At 42.9% G+C, this 21989-nt stretch overlaps 1 long non-coding RNA gene and 1 other non-coding gene across 4 annotated transcripts; both read left to right on the forward strand.

Moving 5' to 3' along the window:
- Positions 1-857: 857 nt before the first annotated feature.
- On the forward strand, positions 858-16630 carry LOC119386656 (uncharacterized). Of its 3 annotated transcripts, none has more exons than XR_007415344.1 (3): positions 858-1003; positions 8745-8918; positions 14497-16630. It is a non-coding gene; the product is annotated as an uncharacterized LOC119386656 (transcript). The 3 variants fall into 3 exon arrangements; XR_007415345.1 differs by lacking the exon at positions 858-1003 and adding an exon at positions 1558-2387; XR_007415343.1 differs by lacking the exon at positions 858-1003 and having other exon boundaries at positions 8504-8918.
- A 666-nt stretch (positions 16631-17296) lies between these two features.
- LOC125757606 (uncharacterized) lies at positions 17297-20401 on the forward strand. The gene is made up of 2 exons (XR_007415346.1): positions 17297-17328; positions 20006-20401. It is a non-coding gene; the product is annotated as an uncharacterized LOC125757606 (long non-coding RNA).
- Positions 20402-21989: the final 1588 nt, after the last annotated feature.

Here is a 21989-nt window from a genome sequence, read left to right on the forward strand (position 1 = left end):
GGTAATCGTAACTGGCACCGAGCTTAAGTTTTTTGTGAAACCAGGTGGAGCACGCACTGATGTCAGTTCTGAGGCCAGCTAATGTGTCTGGGCAGTCGCAACCTGTGCATAAGTACTTGTGCAAGAGCATTATGACGCTGCTGTTGCAGGCATTCCATGTCATCACCGAACACTTATGTACCCTCCTTGATATTTTGATTTCGAATAAGAAAATGTGCATGAACTTCTTTCTGCACAGTGCTTTCTGTATTTGCATGGTTCATAGTATTGTTGTTATTCCTAATTATTACTCCAAGCCCAGGCAGGGTAGACAAAAAAGAAAGAAAAAACAAAGCATAGAAAATATGCAACATTATGGTAGTGAGGCCGCTGCCTGGGTAGGCAAAATGAGAACAGGTTATTCATTATTTGCCTTATTCATTGTTTGGTGCGTTCCCGTCTTTTGTTCTTATAAAATAAAATGTTAGATGAAATGAAAGCAAACAGGTGCACATTTCACAGGGCTCGAGTAACCATAGCGGAAGGAAACATTGGTAGAGAGCATAGAGAAACACGATTGAAGACAAAAACTTGTATCAGGAGCGTTTGCGCAGTGCAGGCAAAGCTGCGGCTTTCTCTACAAAGTCGACTGCTGGGCCGATACTGCGTGGCCGGGAACAAGCGAAAGATAGGGGTACGTTTTCGGAGAGTTTCGCTTGTCAAGGGTGGCTACGTCGCATTCTCTCGGTCGGCGAACAAACACCACACCCGCAACCGAGCTCGTAATGCGCGCCGAAATCGTGTTTGGTCACGTGGTATCGGTACTCTCGCGACGGGCGGGCGCGAAGCACATGACAACATATCCTGATATCGCTGATATCCTTCCGTGTTTGTTGTGCATTTGGTTTGTCGCCAGTTTGTTCCGCTGTGTGCAATTTTGTGCGTGTTGCGATGTCGTAGTTCCTAACGCTGTGCTTCGCCATGTAGCATGCCGCTGCGTCTTCAAATGCTGCGTCCGAGAAAGGTGAAATGTGAGCAACGCACCGATCGAGGGAACTTGCATCCCCGTCCTTCGTTGTGATAAGTTTTGTGACGCTCGTAACCTTCTACGTGTGGTGCGTAGCCGCATACCACGGCCACAGTAGGTCGTGGTGAAGCTTGCTTACGTTGTACGATTCGCGCAAGCTTGAAAATCGCGCCACACGTAATTCGTTTGTATTACAAGAGTGCACGTTTTCTTTCGTGTGTGTGTGACCGCACGATTGCGGACTGTGGTTAAGATTAAGATTATGGCACGAATTATATATCGCGGCGTTAATCTAACTCTTCGGGAAACACACTCTGCGGCCAATTTTCTGAAACGGTGTGCACGTTTTCCGCACATTACCACTCTGTTTCGTTAACTGAACTACTGCAGTTTGATTTCTAATGTTCTTCCAATTTTCTATTCGATTGCACTTGCAGATTTCGTGTTTGCAGATGACGTTGCTATTCAGCGTTTGACCTCTTTTAATTCATGCAACGAGTGCGTTGTATATACATACTAGTTATTTAAATATTCGCTCAAAACAGTCTCTCTGGAACTCTATATTCCCGCCGTTAATTGCTCTCAAGCCAGGGGCCATCAACACCATCAAGCTCTGTAGCAGCTTCTATGCACAAACTCCTGTAAGTAAAACAAAGCCGACTGATTGGTGAACACACTAGGGTACTAGAAATAGCAGTGATAAAGCAAATCCCTGGTGACTTGGTTCAGTCGAAGAAGCCATACCTGCAAACTTAGCCATACGTAAATCTTGAAGTACCCATGACCCACAGACATGGCAGAGGGAGAAAGCAGCACACGTTTATGTTTGCTTGGCCTACGCACACATCCGTACCTTTGCTTCATCCTGTCTAATGCTGGAAGGGAGGGAGCACATGTCCACGTGACAAGCTGTTGTTGTTGTCGTTCTCTCACATATGGCTCATACCCACACTGAGGAATTGGCCAAGAATTGTTCATATGAAATTTTAAGTACATGTAAGCCCTGATTGTTTTTCTTCTTTTTGTTTCTATTTTGCTCTGCAGCACATATCCATTGGCAGCATTGTGCACTTCACGTTAGACTAAGAATCTAAGTGATGTGCCATGGTCAGCACTGTACCAAGTAGTGCCTGTTAGATTGGGCATTGCATGCATGTAACTTTGCCCATCTGTCAAGGTGCTTCTTCCTTGAAAAAAATGGTGCACAAGCTTCTGCTCTAAATTTCCGCTGTTTTTTCGTCAAACACAAATGAAACAGCAGGGATGCCAGAAAGGAGGATCAAAAGAAAGGACCCAAGTCAATAGGGAACTCGGTGATGCTTATTGCTGGACTGGTCGTGGCAGCTCCCATGCACTGTGGCAATCGACATCATGCGAAGCAGTCAGTAAGAGGCTGCATATGCCACATAATTGTTTGGCTTTGAGCCATGTGCTATGAGGTGGATTGGCATGTTCCTGTAAATTAAGTGGTGGTGTGCATGGTGCAGGCTTGCCAAGCATGTTGATTTCCCTGTGATGCCTAATTGGGACTCATTTGAGTGCAGACATCCATTTCATCGAGGAGAGGTGGACGCTACATGCAAAGTCATTCAAGACTTGTCATGCCATTCAAGTCATGAGATGTCGTTTACTACTGCATGTTTGTTTTGCGTGCATGCACATACTTCATGCTAACAAAACGACCTCGTCGCCTTCACAACATCTCCATTATGTCATTTGTGTTATTCATGTCACGATACAGATGACTCGCATGTTGTGAGCATGTCATGTTGTGACATGTCATTCATGTTCAACTTACAGTTTTGTCATGCCATGCCAATTTTCACGCCTTGTCTGCATAAAGTACACTCAAACCACCAATGGAATGTCTGCTTGAGTGATCCCAGTGCCCGCTGCTTTCAAGGCTTCTGTTCTTTCTTTGCAGGGCAAGACTGGCATGACATGAAGACTCACCGCACAGGCTGCTTGCTCTTCTGCAGGGCAATCTTGTTATTGCAGTGTTCTCTTTCTTGTGCGGAGGCTCTTGGTCGAGCCTGTTGTTGATGTCGCTATCATTAGAGCACATATGTACACATATTTATATAAAGGAGCATTTTCTGTGTTTAACTGTACTTAGTAAAGGCAGTAGCAATGGTGCCTTCCTGTCCGTAGCGATAAGCGTAAATGCAGCCTATCGGTCTGGTATGTTACTAAAAAAAGATAAACCAGCCTTCCAAAAGGGTCCTTGCAGCATATTGTGAACAATTTTTACAGCTTGTAACTCCTCATTATAGGTCCCAACATTTGTACAATCACCTCACATGTACTTATGGGAACATGTACTTATGGGAAGACTAATTCATTTACCTATTCTGCTCTTCTAAGAGCCATTTGCCTTTGGATCGACCTTCCTAACACCATAGCTTCACGTCAAAGAGACAGGATGTGCAAACACGGACGGGTGTAGGAAAAAACATCCCCGGAATATACGTCCCTGGAAGATACGTCCCCGGAATAAACGACCCTGGAAGAAACGTCCCCTCTGGCATTGCTCTCTAAGAAAAAAAGTCCCCAAGTGAAAAAGTAACCGAAAAACCAATCTTGTGCGAACTCACTTAACAAAACACTGCATTCTTTATTCGACACTTCTCAAATTTTCGGCCACATTTTGCTCGAAAACAAGTGAAATTAAAACCGAATCGTATGTCCGATAGTCGTCGGGAAATCTTCAACTTTCGTCTTCCTGTTAGTATATTCCTCACATTGGTTATGAACACGCTGCTGCATGGCCATGACCGCTGATTTGCTCCTCTTCTTTGGGGGTGCACTGACTCGAGACTGGGCCATGCTTCCCAGCCTTCTGTTCAAGGCCTCTGCATGATCGTTCCCCATGGCAATGCCACAGATGTTCTTTTTTAAATGCGAAGCATTTCTTAGCGAACCTTTGGCACTTTGAGCGTTTCTATCTACGTATCTGTCTATCTATCTATCTATCTATCTATCTAGCCGCCTACGTCTGGGGGCTCTCATGATCGTCTCCTTAACTTGGTGTAGACCAAAAGTGGCACGGGAGGGTAAGAGGATTTGACAAATATGACTGTCGGATTATGACATGAATAACGTGAAAATCTTGTCGCGTACATCGTCAAACCCTTTCCTCCAGACACGTGTGGCACATACCCATTTACCACGGGCCGCGGTGCACGGGTATGCGCCACAGGTGAGTGACAGTTTATATCTACCCACGAACGGCGAGAACAGATATTAAATGCGAGAGCGTTAAGAAAAATCGACATCGGCAGCGCTGACAAGACGAATGGAAAGAATCAAAATTAGGATCCCAGCAGGAATCGAACCCAGGCATCTTGCGTGGCAATCAGGTATTCTACCACAGAGCCACGCCCGGTCTATAATCTGGTTTGGAAAAACAGCCTATGCAGGTGTAATGTTGGTGCAACGTCATCTGTGGTTGTGTTGCTTGCTATCTAATTTTACAAGAAAGCAATAAACACTACATGATACTCCTACGATACAGGGGTCATATCAGATTAACGTCTGTGGTTCCAGTGTTGGCTCCGCTTTTATAGCAGTCTAATAAACATTACATTTGAACTCTTATGATTCAGCAACCTATATTAAAGCATTGCTTGACGCCAGAGGAATACATTATCAAAAGTTACGTATGATATTCACATGATCGCACCGTAAAGTGCCCTTAGTCCGCCAGAACGAGGTTGTGTCCATTTCTTACGTGGCTGGGCGATGGCCTCATACTGACCGAGGATGATGCCAGTTTGATTGGCAGCCGCTTTGTAGACTAGGCTACGTAGGCCACATACACCCAGGCAGTCTACGAATACGACAGGCGCCATCCAATGATGTTGGTCTACGTAGCACTATCCAGACCTACCAGCCTCGACGGCCAATACCTCACCAACGCGAAGGGTGACTTCAGATCCGACATGTCGCCGGCTCTATCGACAAACAATTTGTCCACGAAATGACCGAGGCATCCACGACTTCCCCAACAGCTGTACTATACCTCATACTTCAATACACATGGATCTCTCGTCACCGCGATCACGACCTAATTCGATAACAAGTCATGACCAGCTACTGGTGCTCAGTGCTCACGGTGATGACCTTGTTCAAGAACTGTCAAAAACTTCTTCCACACATGCACACGGGTTCGTGAAACGTGCGTGCGTTCTCCATTATAAGGGACAAAAAAGTATAAGCACTACATATCAGCTTACCACCTCTGGTGTTGCGATAGTATACCCACGTTGCCGTTGGCAGCGTTACCCAACTGTAAACAGCTGGTTATATAACACATCTGCGGCTCTTCAACATATATATGTGCGTATAAATTGTATACAAATCTTTAGCGTCATTTTGTAACATTTCGCTCAGTAAAAAAAATTACGCCACAGTCACCTTCTCGCCGCATGCTTCGCACAACACCGACTCCCATGGCACGTGGGATCTGCCGCATTTTTTCCATGAATCAAACGGAAACGAACAAACAGCATTTTATTACGTCTTTTGATGCACGGAACGTTCCTTTTTTATTGCTGCTAGTTTGATTACTAGTGATTTATTGTAGGCATCACAGTCATCGGGATCACTTCGAAAATGTCCCACTCGTGGCGCTCATCATGTGATACATTGATACATTTAGCTTAATTTCTCGGTAAGTAGGGCAGTGCTGTCGATAATATTGCCGTTTTAGAAGTTGTCATACATTGAGCTTTCACTCTGACATAAATTGTTATTTGCCTTTAGTGTCCCTTTAATGACGGGTGGCTGAAGTTGATATGTCATTATGGCGTCTGTATTATTTCAGTAAACTGCAATCTTCGTGCATATCCTTTGTTTTTTTGCTTTTAGAAATGAAGAATTGGCGACTGGAAGGTGCAACGTGCGATGGTCCCGTCTGGGGACGTTTTTTCCGACAACGCAAATGGGGACATTTTTTCCAGGGACATTTTTTCCGGGGACGTTTATTCAGGGGACGTATCTCCCGGGGACATTTTTTCTGGGGACGTTTTTTCCGGAACCCAACACGGACACAGGAGAGAAGTCAAGGCACCACAAATGCCGACTAAACCCTGTGGCATTTGTGGTGTCTTGACCTCTCTCTCGTGTCCGTGTTTGCACACCCTGTCTCTTTGACATAAATACTCACCGATTAGCTCAGCTCTCTGTTATTTTAAACCATAGCTTCCAAGAGTGATCACGAAAATCTCGAGTGTCTGCTAACAACACATTTGTTCACATAATACATTGTTCTTTGCATTGCCTTTATTCTTATTTATGTGAAATTTTGCGTTAAATAATTCTTTTTAATATCCAAGCGATGTTGCATTCGTTCTGTAATTATATTGTTTTATTATGATGTGTCAAATTTTATGATGTGTCAAATTTTATTTATTGATGTGTCAAATTTTATGTTGCTGTTCAAAGTATATTTTTTCTTGCCTCTTTCTGTTGTATATGACATGACGTGATGTCAACTACATTCCCGTATGTGGTACTGTACCTTTTCTTTCCTTTTTTTGTTCTTATTTCTGTATGTATTTATACCTGTTCTTTTTGTTTTCAAATTACTCGACTCATTTTAAACATTTTGTTGCATTACCCCCTTACACAGTGCCTCTAGGGGTCTGTAAGGTACTTTTAAATCAGTCAATAAATAAATATTCAGAAAACACTGCCATTATGTGGTCAAGGCTGCTGTGAACATGGGAGGCGAGTATTAATGTGCAGCATGCAGCAGGGCATTTACAGTATCATGTCAGACACAGCCAACAATCGCTTGCTCTCTCCTTTGCAATGCCATCACCAACTACACGGCACGCAGGCTTGACATCTAACTGGTTTTTGCAAGCACTACACTGTCGAACAATCTCGAAGGCTGCACGCCATATTGTGTATGTACTGCGGCTACCACATGCTGGCACTGTGCATGTTTGAAGCATTAGTAGCATCCAAAAGTTCAAAGAAAGAAAAGGAGCAAAAATGCCCAAGGCTGTGACACTCTGGTGATGTATCCTTTAAGTGGCACAGTGCCCCCTTGCCACTCCCTTTCCTGTGTATCTGTAATGTGTTTGTGGCAACGAAAGGAGAGAGAAAGTGCCCATCTTGTGTGTTGGTTTCACTTAGATCAGTCGGCACACAAGATGTTTTGCAGCAGGAGACTCGGTAGTAATAGTAAGGTCATTCTGTGATAATTTACAAAGGTGTTGCAGGACCCGTTTACTAATTAGATGAGGTGCAGTTGTACATAGCTTTTCTTGTGTGTCCGTTCAGACTAGTCATTGAAGTCATTTCTTGGTATGGTGCAGGTTACAATGCAGATGCCATTCAACATGCTTTTAATGAAACTGCTTGGAGGAACATACATTGACTCTCACTTTTCTTGCGTATGATTGTTTCTCTGCTTTTGTCATTCACCCTAAGCTGGCTTATTCTGCGCATAAGCAAATGTGTTTTGACAGAATTGACAAGAATTCATGCGCTTATTCATTTGACGATCTACACACCATGGTTGCAGCGAAAAAGTTCATTGTACAGGGACACAGACACAAGAAAAGGAAAATGGAAAGCACAAACATTTAGTCGTTCGCGTTGGCTGTCTACTTTCTCTTGTGTTTGTGTTTGCATGCCTAACTTTCTTTTCCTTTACGATTAATCCCTGCCAAGTAGCTCAACCATCTACCATTCGGAGAAGTGAAGAACGGCAAATCTTGATGTTCTTCTAATTCAGGCACAACTGCTTCGCTACCCTGGTGACTCATTCGACACTTGATAAAAGCATCAAAAGAATTTTCCGATGAAGACACTGTTTCCATCTTCATCTTATCTATCGAGCAGTGTACTCAAGTCTGCTTGATCAGTGTGCATTCAGTCTATTTCATTGTACTTGGGCTAGCAACTTATCTGCCCCTTGTATAGCAAAAGTCTGTTTTCTCTGTCTGAAGAAAGTTACTTTTGATATGAACTGCAGCCTTGTTGGTGAATGTCATCTTGGATTCTCCATTTGTTGTTTGGTCATTGCATTGTAATTACTTGTTGTTTCATTCCCATTTCTTTATTCACGCATGCATGTGCACACACTGTATTTTTGCATCACGCGAGCTTATGAAATGAGGGTATGAAGAATGGACAACAATTGCAATTCATTCCTCCCAGTGCCTCAAGTGTGCCAATGAAAACAAAAAAAGTGAATGTTATTGGTAATAATGTTATTTGGCTGCCATACTTATTCATCAGATCTTCATGTATAGCTTGTTGACCTTCATGCTAAAGTACAAGAGTGCCTCTTTCTCAGGAGTCTAGCCTGTGGCTAGGTTAGGATGATCCTTTGTGGGCTTGCAGCAATCCAGATGGCAGTACCTCTGGTGCTCCTATTAGAAATGTCTATGGATTATTCATTCAGTGAACTAGGAGTGCAGAAACAGATGATGGAAGAACCACGCAACATGAGCGCTTGCGTTGTGTGGTTCTTCCTTCATCCGTTGTCTGTTCCCGTGCTGCCAGTTCGCTGAACGAATATGAATTACCAACTAGCCCATCTATCAATCCTTTTGGAATGTCTATGGAAGCCTAAGTAATGTCTCCATGCAAAATAAGGGTATAAGCCACAGCGTAGAATTTATGCAAGATTAGACTGTCATGTTACATTACTTGTTACTTTAGAATGCTTGAAAAGTACCTGACGAATTTGATGCAATTGTGTATGTTCTTGTATTTACAGGCGAGTCTGGTTCCCGCCATGGAGGACCAATGGACAATGACCAACACATCGAAGCTACGGCTTCCAGTGGACAGCACAGCTGCCATATTTGCCCCTATGTGTCAAAGAGGTCGTCAACGTTGAAACGGCACCTGTTGACTCACAGCAGGAAGAAACCCCTCAGCTGCCTATTGTGTTGGTGGACTTTTGCACAATCATACGTCTGTAGAGCATACATGCGTACAAAGTGGCGAAAAGACATAGCATTGCAATAATAATAATAATGTCTGGGGTTTAACGTCTCAAAACCACAATATGATTATGAGAGACGCCGTAGTGGAGGACTCCGGAAATTTCGACCACCTGGGGTTCTTTAACGTGCACTTAAATCTAAGTACACGGGCCTCAAACATTTTCGCCTCCATAGAAAATGCAGCCACCGCGGCCGGGATTCGATCCCACGACCACATAGCATTGCAGTGTGTGTTCATTCAGAGGTGCTCATAAGCAATTGTTAAGTGTTGCACTCGAAAAAGAATGCCGATGATAATGTCTCATAAACTTCTTGAGGCTTGTAGGGCTTATACGAGCAAAACGTCATTGCAGTGTTGAGGATGTCGGTACACTAGCATTCATAAAGCAAATTTGACTTGTCGTATTGTTATGCAATGATATGAGCAAGGCACTCGTACACCAAAAGTTGGCACGGTTGAAGTTGTGCCAGACAGCTTGCACATATTATCTTTTGCGTGCACATATTCTTGCCTGTGCACTTGTGTGTGTAAATCATGGATACATATGTTTCTGCAAGCCTCTCTCCTCACTTAATATTATCTGATTAGGTTTGAAATTCATTTGAAATTTCAGTTCACCCAACAATACCCTAACCCATACCTCTTTCTCACCTTATCCCCAGCAATGCCCGAGAGCTGTCCCTTCCTTGTAAAGGTCACATTCATTCATTAATATCAGTTAGGCTTGTGCTAATAGTGAATTTTAGGTCCGGATCGAATTCGAAGCAAATAGTGATTTGGTCGAATAATTTCGAAGCGAATTCGAATAGTGTATATCGCATATTATAAATAAAAACGAGCATATTTGTCATGACCCAACTAACTTGCTCAGTATTTTTAAAGTTGAAACAAGGCATATGCAAATGTAATTCTTTTTGGTACAAAGGGAAACGGAAGCAACTTTGAGTAGTAGCAGGATTTGACTTTCGGTACAATGCAAATGATAAGCTGTACAATATGTTAAGTCCTAAACTTTACTGTATTTAGAGCATATAAGCCGGTATAACAAGCTTTTAAACCTAAAAAATGATGAATCGATGTGAGGGTTATATGTTCATTTAACCTTGAAGCATGGCTTCGCGAAAGTGCGAATTTCCCGTGGATAGGTGTATTCACGGTATAGCACCCCTCCATTGCTGTGAAACCACCTTTACAGGCCATTACATGCAGTTTATATACGTCTATTCGTTCATTTCGAATACTTTGAAATTTCCAATAATTTAAATTCGTGTCGAAGCGAATTCGAATACTGTAATATTCGTTTGAATATTCAGAGTGCTCGAATATTCGTATAAGCCTAATATCAATAATAGCGACTTACTTTCCGATGCGTGACTGGGAACATCAGAAGAAAGAAAACTAACCTTGGCTGCCGATATAGAGGCAATGGCAAAGGTAACAAGTGGACCGTGAGTCATTTGGTGTTGATCCCGAGTGATGGTATATTTGGAATTGCGTTAATTTGAATAAGCCATGTTGTGCAACGGCAAAACATGTTTCTGCACTTGCACCAAATGTTGCACTTTTTTGATATTGCGAGTGCCACAGGTGTGCATGAGTCAGTATTCTTATTTCTTTAATGCTGGAGGAATATGCATACTTGAATAATATGTATTGATACATGTATGGTGATGGAAACATTGGTTGTTAATTTTTACTTTTTTTTTTTAATTTTATGTGTTCTACTGGGTATATAGGTTCATCGCGCGGCAGCAAAGCTTCATTTCAAACATGGCATACTTCTGGAACAGTCTGTGTCCTTTTCGTTGCACTGCTACACAATTACCTCGGGCACTATACAAGGCAGACTGTTAGTACAGATGTTTAGCTCTGTAACAACCTGTGCAATTGTCATGTGCATTTTCATTTTTAAGCATACAGGATAAAGTATAATGAGCATCGTATAAGTACAATATGATATAATGAGTGTGTCTTGTCAGTCGTTTCCTGCCCTCTTGCCATACTGTGGTTCAATCCTTTTTCTTAGGTGCCTCAATTATTGTTACTCTATTAAAGCACTGGCTATCTTTGCTGTTTTTATTACACGATCTAGTTAGGTACAATCAGGTTGCTGACAACTGCTGGTGACAACAAGAGCATATAAGCGCCAGTGAGACCCATTTAATACATCTATGTTTAAACAGCGTGGAACATGTGTTCTGCACTGTTTAAACATGAGTCCTAACCAATTGGCCCTAGCCTCCCTTTTATGCTCCACTTAATGCAACTTCTTTAAGTTCATCTCGATGCCTCCTTCTGGCCTCAAGAATATTACCTAACCAACTGATGAGCTCAATTTCTCCATCCTAATCTTCTGGCTACCTCTGCTTGGTCTCTAATCAACGCCACTGTCTTTGTCTATTAACTTTTCTTTCATTGCATTTGATACCTACAGTGCAAGAGTTAAACGCAAGAGCAGAGAAGGCACAGTGCTGTCTTCCTATTATATTTTCGAGCTGGTAGCTTAAGTGCTTCCAACCAACTAACCCAAATCTCCAACCTGCTGAATGTTCCCTCCCATTCCACGGCCCATCACACTGACCTTGGCTTCTTAGGCTTCTACTTTGTGCTTCAAATTTCTGCTCTGTTGGTTAATAGAATGCACCGGTCAAATGCATTGGTTGTGTGCTTTCTCAGAAATAACTAGGGGAGTGCAATATTCGGGTTTTGAATTCGAATCGAATAGTTCCTAATCGAACAATTCGATTCGACTTTCGAATAGCTAGTATTCGAAGTTTTGAATAATTCGACAGGACGAACATCTAAAATGTGACAAAGGCCAATGGTGCAACTTGGTTAGGGTAGGGTGGCTAAAAGTAACGCTAACATCGCCGTTCGTTAAACTTTCACTTACGTTTAAAAGCGAGCGCATGTTGATCCTTAAGGAGATTATGTCATTTCTGCACGTAGAAAAAAATGGCCCCACCTCCCCGAAGGGAATCGTGAGGAAATGCGAATGCATTTCTTGCGCCGAGAGTACACGGCGTAGTAATTTTAATGGCGTAAAGCTGGACACATCGACGCGCTCAAGTGTCTCCCTTTTGGGCGCCTCTTTCAACGAACGCTTCCTACGTGCATTCATGATCACCTCAGGGATGTTGCCACCGCCTTCAATGCAGCACAAACGCGTTTAGAACGCGCTGTGCCAAGGCTGTGCCAAGGCAGCACAAATGCTACAAACGCGTTTCAAACGAACTGCATTGAGGCGGTGGCGCAGGGAGGAGAGAGAGCGAACGGCGAGAGAAGGAGCGGCGAAGCACTGCACCTACCCTCTCCTACACTCTCTCCACACACGCTGGAGCTCCGCCGACCTCCCACGATGCGAGCGCCCTCACACGCCAGAGCGCGATCCTCCTCTCCACTCACTCTCCGCTACTCTCCCTGCACCACCTGCTCCGGTTGCTAGGGGCGAGGGTAAGCGCGCGCGCCCGCAGCTGTTGCTATGGGAGAGGGAGTGAGAGCGGAGAGGCGCGCGGACACCGACCGACGCCTGACATAGCCCAACTAAGAAATGCATTCGCATTTAAAACACATGAGAAAACTGTAAAAGTCCTTCACAACTTCACGCCCGAAACGAAGTTGTAGCGTAGTTGGTCGCATATGCCGCAAGCGCCGTAAAATGACCTGACTTTGGGCTGCGAAACCCTCGGTGATTGGCTTTGCATCTAAAAATTTTGGCAGTTGCCACTGCTGCACCGCACCACTAGTTCAGAAGTCCCATCGTTCCAGCGCGCACTTAAAACGCTGCTGTGAATGGGCGCCTGAAGACTTTTGGGCCCGGAGCACCCATGGCGATGAAGCACAACATTATCGTTGTCAGATGAGCCTTATTGCTCGACCATGGGGAAAGAAAACTAGCTACCGTACCCTCCTCTGTTAGGAGGTGAGCAGTGCCGCTGCTGACTGGAATGGCGGCTCTTCTATCAACATGCCTGCGCGCCCTAAAAGCTGAAACAAGAGCTACTCCTGAACAAGTGCATAATGAAGCTGTCAGCACGCCGTAGCGCCCCGGATTTTTCCTTTGTCTTGCCATAACTGGCGGTACACATTTCGTGTAAATATACTATTCGATATTCTATATTTCTGGCCACTATTCGGCACTATTCGATTCGAATTCGATTCGAGATTAAATTTCACTATTCACACACCCCTAGAAATAACAACAACCTGCTATCCATGACTTCGGAGTGCTTGCAACGTGTGCTCAACCCGTTTTAATTCTGCAAGGTTCCTTACATCCAGGAGTTCTGCTGCGACTAGTCATTTGCTTGGATAAATATGTACTCTTTTGCACTTTCTACACACTACAGCTCATGAATTTCTATATTCTTGCCTTCAACGCATTTGTCTTTTGCGCAGTAATTTTCAAAAGTATTCTTGAGCTTTATCAATCAACTGCCATATTTGCTTTGTGGAAGTCATCTTCAGCATTGCTAAACATGACACCAAACGTTGCCAGATCTTGATCTTCGACCCTAGTCTTTATCTTCAAGCCTAGTTCTTTCCGATTAAGTGCTGGAACACAGTACTTTGCATTGTTATCCTTTCCTCTCTGACTGCCTTCCTAATCATAATTTGGGATGCAGCTGACATCTTGCATCAGAGGTGGCACAGTTATGTCCTTGAAAACAAAATACAAACTAGTGAATGTCAGCATTACAGATGAGATATCTTCGGGTTGTAAATACAACCCGAAGATATCATTGAGTCACCAAACAACATTGCAATACATTTTCACTTGACTCCGTTATACCCAAGCTTGAAATTTCAGCAGTGTCTCTTGAAATGACTGAGCATGTTTTCGGCCATCCAAAAAATATGTCTTTTGGCATGCAATGCCACATATGTTGTTGGCACATTGTTGATGAATTATGTATTGCATTCTGCCTTTGTTGTTTGGTCGTTGCATCTTCATTATCTGCTGTTTCATTCACATTTCTTCATTAATCACACGCACATAGTTCACACATTATATTTTTGCATTGCACGAGCTTATGAAAATAGGTGATGAAAGCTTAACTACGATTGCTGTGCCCAGTGCCTCAAGTGTGCTAAGGAGAAAGAAAGAAGCACTGCTGATAGTAATGTCATTGTGGTGTTCCATGGGGTGTCATATTTATTTGCCATCACTTTATGTTTGGCTTAGTGATCTTTATTCCAAAGTACAAGAGCGCTCGCTTTCCCAGTAGTCTAAAGTGAACATGCTACTGCAATGCTTCGCACCTGTGGCTAGGTTAGGAAGAGCCTTTGTCATCCTTTGTGGGCTCACAACAGTCCAGATGATACCTCAGGTGCTCCTATTAGAAAGGCCTATGGAAGAAGCATTAGTGAACGTCTCCACACAAAATAAAATTACAAGGCATAGCATAGAATTCACACAAGATTACATTGACATTGTATTATACTACATTTTACTTGCTAGAATGCTCGAAAAGTACTTGAGGAAGTTGATCAAATTTTGTATGATCTTGTATTTACAGGTAAAACTGATTCCAGCTGTGACAGACCAACGGACAATGATCAACACGTTCAAGCTACGACTTCCAGGGGACGGCACAGCTGCCATCTTTGCCCCTATGTAGCGAAAAGGCCAGCATTGTTGAAACGGCACCTGTTGACCCACAAGATGAAGAAACCCTTCAACTGCATGTTCTGTCACAGGACTTTTGCACAATCAGATACATTCGCAGAGCACATGCGCATACACAATGGAGACAAGCCATACCATTGCCTTATGTGCTCATTTAAAGCTGCTCATAAGAGATTGTTAGTATTGCACTGGAAAACGCATGCCGATTAATGTCTCGGAAAGTTGTTGCGGTTTATAGGGCTCGTACGGGCAAAAAGTCATTGCAGTGTTGAGAATGTGCATGCACCAGCATTCGTAAAGCGAACCTGACCTGTCGTATTGTTATGCTGTGATCCAAGAAAGACACATGTATGAAAAACACAGTTGAAGTAGTGCCAGACAGCTCGCATGTGTTATCTTTTGTGTGCCAGTGTACTTGTGTGTGTAAATAGTGTATACATGCGTTTTTGCCAGCCTCTCCCCTTATTAACATTATGTTTGAGCACACCAGGTAGCTAGGCTGGTGCTCAAGGAACCATTCGCAGTGCCACCACAGAAATACTGCTAGGTGTATGGGGGCATCAACATCCTATCACCATATGAAATACGGAAGGCACAAAACTACTTGGGAAGATTGGAATTAAGGAGACCTCAAAACACCATTGTTACCTGCACTGATGCTACAACCGGAGATGAAAGAGCCAGCATGGTCTGGATTAGCACGTCTGCATCGAAACATGGCCCACTGTCGGCTTCTCAGGGGTGCAACTTTGCCCACAAAGTTCTTGGCAATATGGAAAGTGGTCAGTGTTATTTCTATCGGCACATAAGACACTGTAAACAACATTTTTAAAAAATAACTATCGTGCCCTTACAGGTTTGTACAAAGCAGTGGTCCAGCAGTGCCTTGACTAAAGATGCTGCGGCCAACGACTTCAGAAAAAGAAAAGTTGCAGAAAATGCAAGAAGTTGGGACACGTGTTAAAAAGTGATGCTGGGACCGGCACAGACAGGGCAAACGTAGCCACTCGTGCAGTCACCATGGGCTCAATTATACGTACAACACCACGCGCTCCACTTCCTCAGCAAACCCAGCAGAACTATATCCATACCTAAAGATCTTGCCAGAAGTGCTTTCCTATCAGAGCACTAAACATATACTAGCGCAAAAATCATAAGTGAAAGGAAACAGAAGAAGGAGAAGAAATAAAACTGTCTTTTTTACCTCTCCTTCTTCCGTCTCCTCTCTTTTCGAGGTTTACTCTAGTACGATATGTTAAGCAAACACCAACTCACCCAAGAACAAGTTATTCTGTAGCAGAGCATTACACTCACACCATAACCAAAGCTGACAGCAAAAAAACTATTGAAAGCTACACTAGCGCACATGTCGTATAAGGAGGATGGGTTTACTCAGTCAACAAGCAATCTTTTTAAACAAGGTTATAGCCAACACAGCATACATGTCACTCACACTTGACAAATGGTACCAAGCCAGCCAACCATTGATTGAAAATACCTGTACTTGATGCACGAATTGTCAGTCATTATGCTGAGTAGATTTTGAACTCGTTTGAACATGCATAGCTTCTCACAAGGGAGACCAACATCTACAATGTACAACAATGTAATAGCAAAGCACAGAAAGCCCTTGCTGTATATGGTAGCCAAAGCAGCCTGTGTCAAGTAGTGTAAGAGAGGTTGACTGACTCGTGCAAAAGTGACCGAATTGAATGTATATTGAACAAGCAGTCTACATATACCAGTTGAGCAAGGAGGAACAGAAAATGATGTGAAGTTGCTGTTCACCTGACAATCCCCTAAACCAGACCCCTTTATCACTTAATCTCCGGCAGCAGCCAAGAGCCCTCCCTTGTTTGAATAAAGGTCACATTCATTTGTTCATTTTCATAATGAACACTTACTTTCTGGAGTGAAAAGAAAATTAACCTTGGCTGCCAATATATAGGCAACGACAGCAGTAACAAGTGGACCGCGACTTCAGTGTTGGCCCTGCACCTTGGTATTTTCTGAATTGTATTCAGTTGAATGTATCGTGTGATGTCTCCACAAAACTTGTGGCTGCATGTGCACCAAATGTTGCACTTTTCGATATTACATGTGAGCCGCAGGTGTGCACAAGTCAACATTCTTATTTCTTTATTGTAGGAAGAATGTGCATACACGAATAATATGCAACAATACATGTATGGTGATTGAATTTTTATGTTGTTAATTTTTACTTTTTTACCTCTTTTGTGTTCCACTGTGTGTATATATTTCTCGCACAACAGTAAAGCTTCGTTTGAAAAGCAACATTCTGTAATTGTTCGTGTCGCTTCGTTGCGCTGCTACACAGTTACCTGGGTGCAATTCCAGGTGTGGGCTGTGAGCAAAGCTGAGTAGCTGTGCAAGATCATTTTCTCTGTTTCAGTACTGAAGTTTAGCTCTGCAAAAACCTGTACAGTTGTCACATGCATTTTCATTATTGACCTCTTAAGCATACAGCATGAAGGATGATGCAAACCTCTTTTATGTACAACGTGATGCAGTGAGTGTCTCTTGTCAGTTGATCCCTGCCCACCCAGTCGCCATACTCTGCTCCAATTCCTTTCCTTAGGTGCCTCAAATATTTCTACTCGGTTAGAGCACTGACTATCTTCTCTGTTTTTATTACAGAGCCTTGTTAGGTACCATTGGGTTGTGGACAAATTCCAGTGACACCAAGAGTGTATAAATGCCAGTGAGACCTACTTACAGTAAAATCTCATTACAAGAGACCTGGTTATCACAGACATTTGAAAATGGTTTGGTTGGTTTTCCTATGTTTGCAACGTTAGTATCGCATACAAGAAGCACGGTTACGAGAGACACTCAGCTACTAAGCACAACGTTTTTGGGGCCCTAGAGTAAACTCTCCACTATTTTGAAGATACACAACCGAGACATGCTCGCGCAACATGGCCTGCACAGTAGCACCAACCGCTATGCGCTGCAATTTTTATTCCCCTGGCTCAGTTCTGTGTCGTTTTGTCGCTTGACGTCATTCCTTGCATGGTTGTGGCCACAAATGGCACCGAACTTCCGTCCATTATGCTTTTAAATCACTGTCACGCACCCACACCAACTCTGCAACAGTGTTTTTCGAATTTTTGGTTACAAGAAACGTGTTTCTCGGCTCCCATGAGTGTCTCTTGTAGCGAGGTTTTACTGTAATAAGGGTTCTATTAGGTTCACCTGGACGTCTCCCGCTGGCCTCTGGAATACCATCCAACCACTTAACCAGCTTATCTCTTTTAATCTCAGTTGGGATATTGGCTACCTCTGTTTCCACTCTAATCTACACCACTGTCTTTCTGCTTATCAACTTTTCTTTCATTGAATTGATACCTACAGTGCAAAAGTAAAACACAAGAGAGGAGAAGGAGCAATGCTGTCTCTTCCTATTTTACGTTTGAGCTGGGAGTTTAAGCATTTCCGACCATCTAGCCCAAACCTCTAAACTGCTAAATGTTACTTTCCATTCCACTGCTCTTTGCACAGTACTTGGCTTGTTATGTGTCTACATTATGCTTCACATTTCTGCCCTGTAGGTCAATAGTATGCAACAGCGGAATGCATTGATTGTGCACTTTTTCAGGAATACACGTGGTACCCACATTTTTGTAGTGCTTGCCGCATGTGTTTAAACTGCTGGGTTCCAAACTATCGCAGGGTGACCTCCTGTGACTAATTGGCTTGGATATCTGTACTATTTTACACTTTCTACAGGCTCGCTACATTTGTATTCTTACCTGAACACCTTTGTCTCTTGCAGACCAACATTGAAAAATATTTTGGAGCTCTGTCGGTCAACTACCACAGTTATTTTTCTGAAAGTCATCTCCATCACTGCTAAACATGACACCAAACATTGCCAGGTTACACTGTCCTGATCTTCAATCCTTGTCCTTCCTAATTAACTGTTGGGATACATTATTGTACGATATTATGCTTGCCTCTGTAACTGCCTTTTTAATCATGATTTGGGACACAGCTGACCCTCGACATCAGAGGTGGTGCAGTTATCTCTTTGACAACAACAAAATTGACAAGTGAATGTCGACAAGGTGCACCACGTCATAGCTGAAAAGATTCGTCACGGCGTGTAAATATAACCTGACGAGATTATTGAGTCAGCAAATTGCATTGTAATGCCTTCTTAGTTTACTCAATCATACCTAGGTTTAAAACTTAAACAGCGCCTCTTGAAATGACAGAATAATTTTTTTTCCACTGTCTGAAAAATACGACTTTTTGCATGCACTGTCACTTGCGTTGTAAGTGCACTGTTGGTGGAATGACATCTTGCAGTCTGCGTCTCTTGTTTGGTCGTTGCATCTTAATTATCTGTTATTTCATTCCCATTTCTTCCTTATTCACACACACGTTCGTATGCTGTGTTTTTGTGTCACACAAGCTTATGCACTTGAGCGATGAAAGTTGATTCACAATTGCAATTTACTAAGCCCAGTGCCTGAAATGTGCCAAGGGTAAAGAAAAAATGGATGCCATTAACGTAACGTCATTCTGCAGAGTGCCATCAGAGCTTCATGCATCGTGCAAAAGCACATCTTTCGCGGTAGCTCTGAACGTGCAAGGTGAACATGTTACTGCAGTCCCTAGTGCTTCAGACTGGGTTTGGATGAGCCGCGGTTATCTGTAATGACTAAGGAAGCGTACTTGGAGTCGCAGCAGTCAAGATAGCATTACAGCCACACCTCACGTATGCTTATTAGGTAGGCCTGCAGAAGGTTTCATGCATGCCTTCATGCAAAATAGGGGTAAAGGTACGGCTTGGAATCCATGCAAGATTACTTTGTCAGTATTGTAATGCTTGGCAGAGGTATACAAATATTCAAATATCAAATGGAATAGCTGCTAAACACAAGTAGGAAACGTTTTTAATGCCTCAAGAATATTTCAGCATGTCGGCCGCACCTACATAAACACAAAATTGGGGGAAAGTATGATGAATTCTCGCAGGCATAAAACATGACAGCTTGTGTAGCGCAGCAAGCTACATTGCTGGACAAGCCAGACTTTATTGGGAAGTGACAGTTGTTCACATGCTCTAAAGACTACTAGCATGCGAAAAATCTACTTATTTGTTTCTGATGCTGTGTCTGTACTTTTAATGCTAAAATGATATTTGCTGCAACGAGAGCGTCGCTTTATTGCAACTGTAAGAACAGTTCCTCAGCGTTCAAAGACCTTTCGATAAGTATTCTATATTTGATTAAGTTCTGGCACTGTTCGATCTGTATTTCACTCAATCTTGAAGATCACCATTTGCACACCTCTACTGCTCAGTACTTGTTGACGTGCCAGTAAAATAACTCTGGAATGAGATGCAATAGTGAATGTTCTTGTATTTGCAGGCAAAAACGGCTCCAACCTAGGCGGACCCACAGACGTTGATCGACACGTTGAAGCTGTGGCTCCCAGAGCAGGGCACCGCTGTAATCTTTGCCCCTACGTGTCGAAGTCTGCGGCGAAATTGAAACGGCACCTGTTAACTCACAGCAAGGAGAGACCGTTCAAATGCACACTCTGTTGCAAGACCTTTGCCCGATCCGACACACTCACGGATCATTTGCGTGTGCACAGTGAAGAAAAACCGTACCACTGCAATATGTGCTCATATAGAGCTTTTAATAAGAAGACGTTGGTGCGGCATTGGAAAATCCACGCTAACAAGAATGATGCAGACACTTCTTGATGTGTATAAGACTTGTGCAGGCATGTTTGCTTTTGAATAAAGTAGTGCTACTGTGGCTGGCCTTCTACATGGTGAGAAAATGAACTGTAGTGCACGTCTTTGTGCTTTCTACAGTTTGGATGCACGAGTCATTTTTGATACAACTCTGGTACACTGCACGCTTACTCTGAAAATTTCAGCGCATGATCTTTCTTATAAGCTGTCACTTTTATGGCTGGGGATGCGTGTCGAAGGTCTCACATCCAGAATTTTCTTGCCTGGAGAAAAAAAAAATCTAATTCCAATTAGAAATACCATATTTGAGGTTAGAGTATCTAGGATTACTCCAACACCATTTGCTGTCTTGGACGAGATCTCGTATATATGCTTATTTAACAAAAACTGAAACATGCGTCTAGTACAAATTGATGCTTTTATGTTAGCATGTTCTCACAGCAAACAAACTCTGAATTAGAAGGCAAACCATCTCGTGGCAGTCCACAAAACATTCAGTATTGCCAACATGGTGACTTCGATTAATACACCCAAATAAAGGCAGCCAGACTGGTTTCTGCAGAGTGGTCAACTTCGGTGGAAACAGAACACGCAAAGTGTTTTGCATTTCTTTCAGTCTGGGAGGACCAATATGCTTGCGTAGGCTTGCTGGATGAACCCGCATGTCATCGTAACCAGGGCCCACATTCACAAAAGCATATTTCAGCCAAGCACGATGCGGCACGTACCATTAACGAAGTCGGCTGACCAATGGGAAAATGCACTTGCAAAAGAGAAGTTTTGTGATTTTCTCTCGTTGAAGAGTCCCGTTTGCATTTAGAGAGTCAGTGCATCACGAAATGGTAATAACAGGCTTGAATATACTGCAACCTCCGATAAGCTTTTCCTACAACATGCAATGTCTAACTGTGGCCTGGTGTATTACAAATTTTATGGTATCCGTACTTGGTTACTCGACGCAGCAGTTCACCCTGAAATATATAATTGAAGGGATGCGGTGCACGCTTGTGTGACAGTCATACACATTAGTTTAAAGGTACCTGGCACATGCCATGCTTCATTCAAAATTTCAGGAGCACTATCCTAGAGTTCTCTAAACAGTGCTTTGAGAGAGCTTTCAAGAGTCCCTGTATGTGTTCCTTCAAGGAGCATGTAGTACAGGCATGTTAGGCACCCACAGCGCTTTCTCTTTGTTCTGCGCAGCTCACTGCACATTGCTTTTCACCATTCCGTTTGGCAAGCGTAATTTGTAGCCTTGTGCGAATAGTAAATTTTAGGTTCGAAACGAATAGTGGTTTTAGTCGAATAATTTTGAATTGAATTCGAATAGTATATATTGCACAGTATAAAGAAAAATGAGCATATTTGTCATGACCCAACCAACTTGCAAAATGTTATTTTAAAATTGTAACAAGGCATGTGCAAATGTCATTCTTTTTGGTTCAAAGGAAGTGGAAGCAACTTTGAATAGTAGTAGCAGGATTTGACTTTTGGTAGAATGCAAGTGAGAACCTGTAAAAGATGTTATGTTTTAAAATGTACTGTACTAAGATCATGTAAGCCGGTATAACAAGGTTTTAAACTTAAAAAATGATGAATCGGTGTGAGGGTAATATGTTCATTTAACCTTAAAGAAGCGGCTTCGCTGG

Source organism: Rhipicephalus sanguineus, chromosome 3 (genome assembly GCF_013339695.2).
Source record: "Rhipicephalus sanguineus isolate Rsan-2018 chromosome 3, BIME_Rsan_1.4, whole genome shotgun sequence".
Taxonomy (NCBI): domain Eukaryota; kingdom Metazoa; phylum Arthropoda; class Arachnida; order Ixodida; family Ixodidae; genus Rhipicephalus; species Rhipicephalus sanguineus.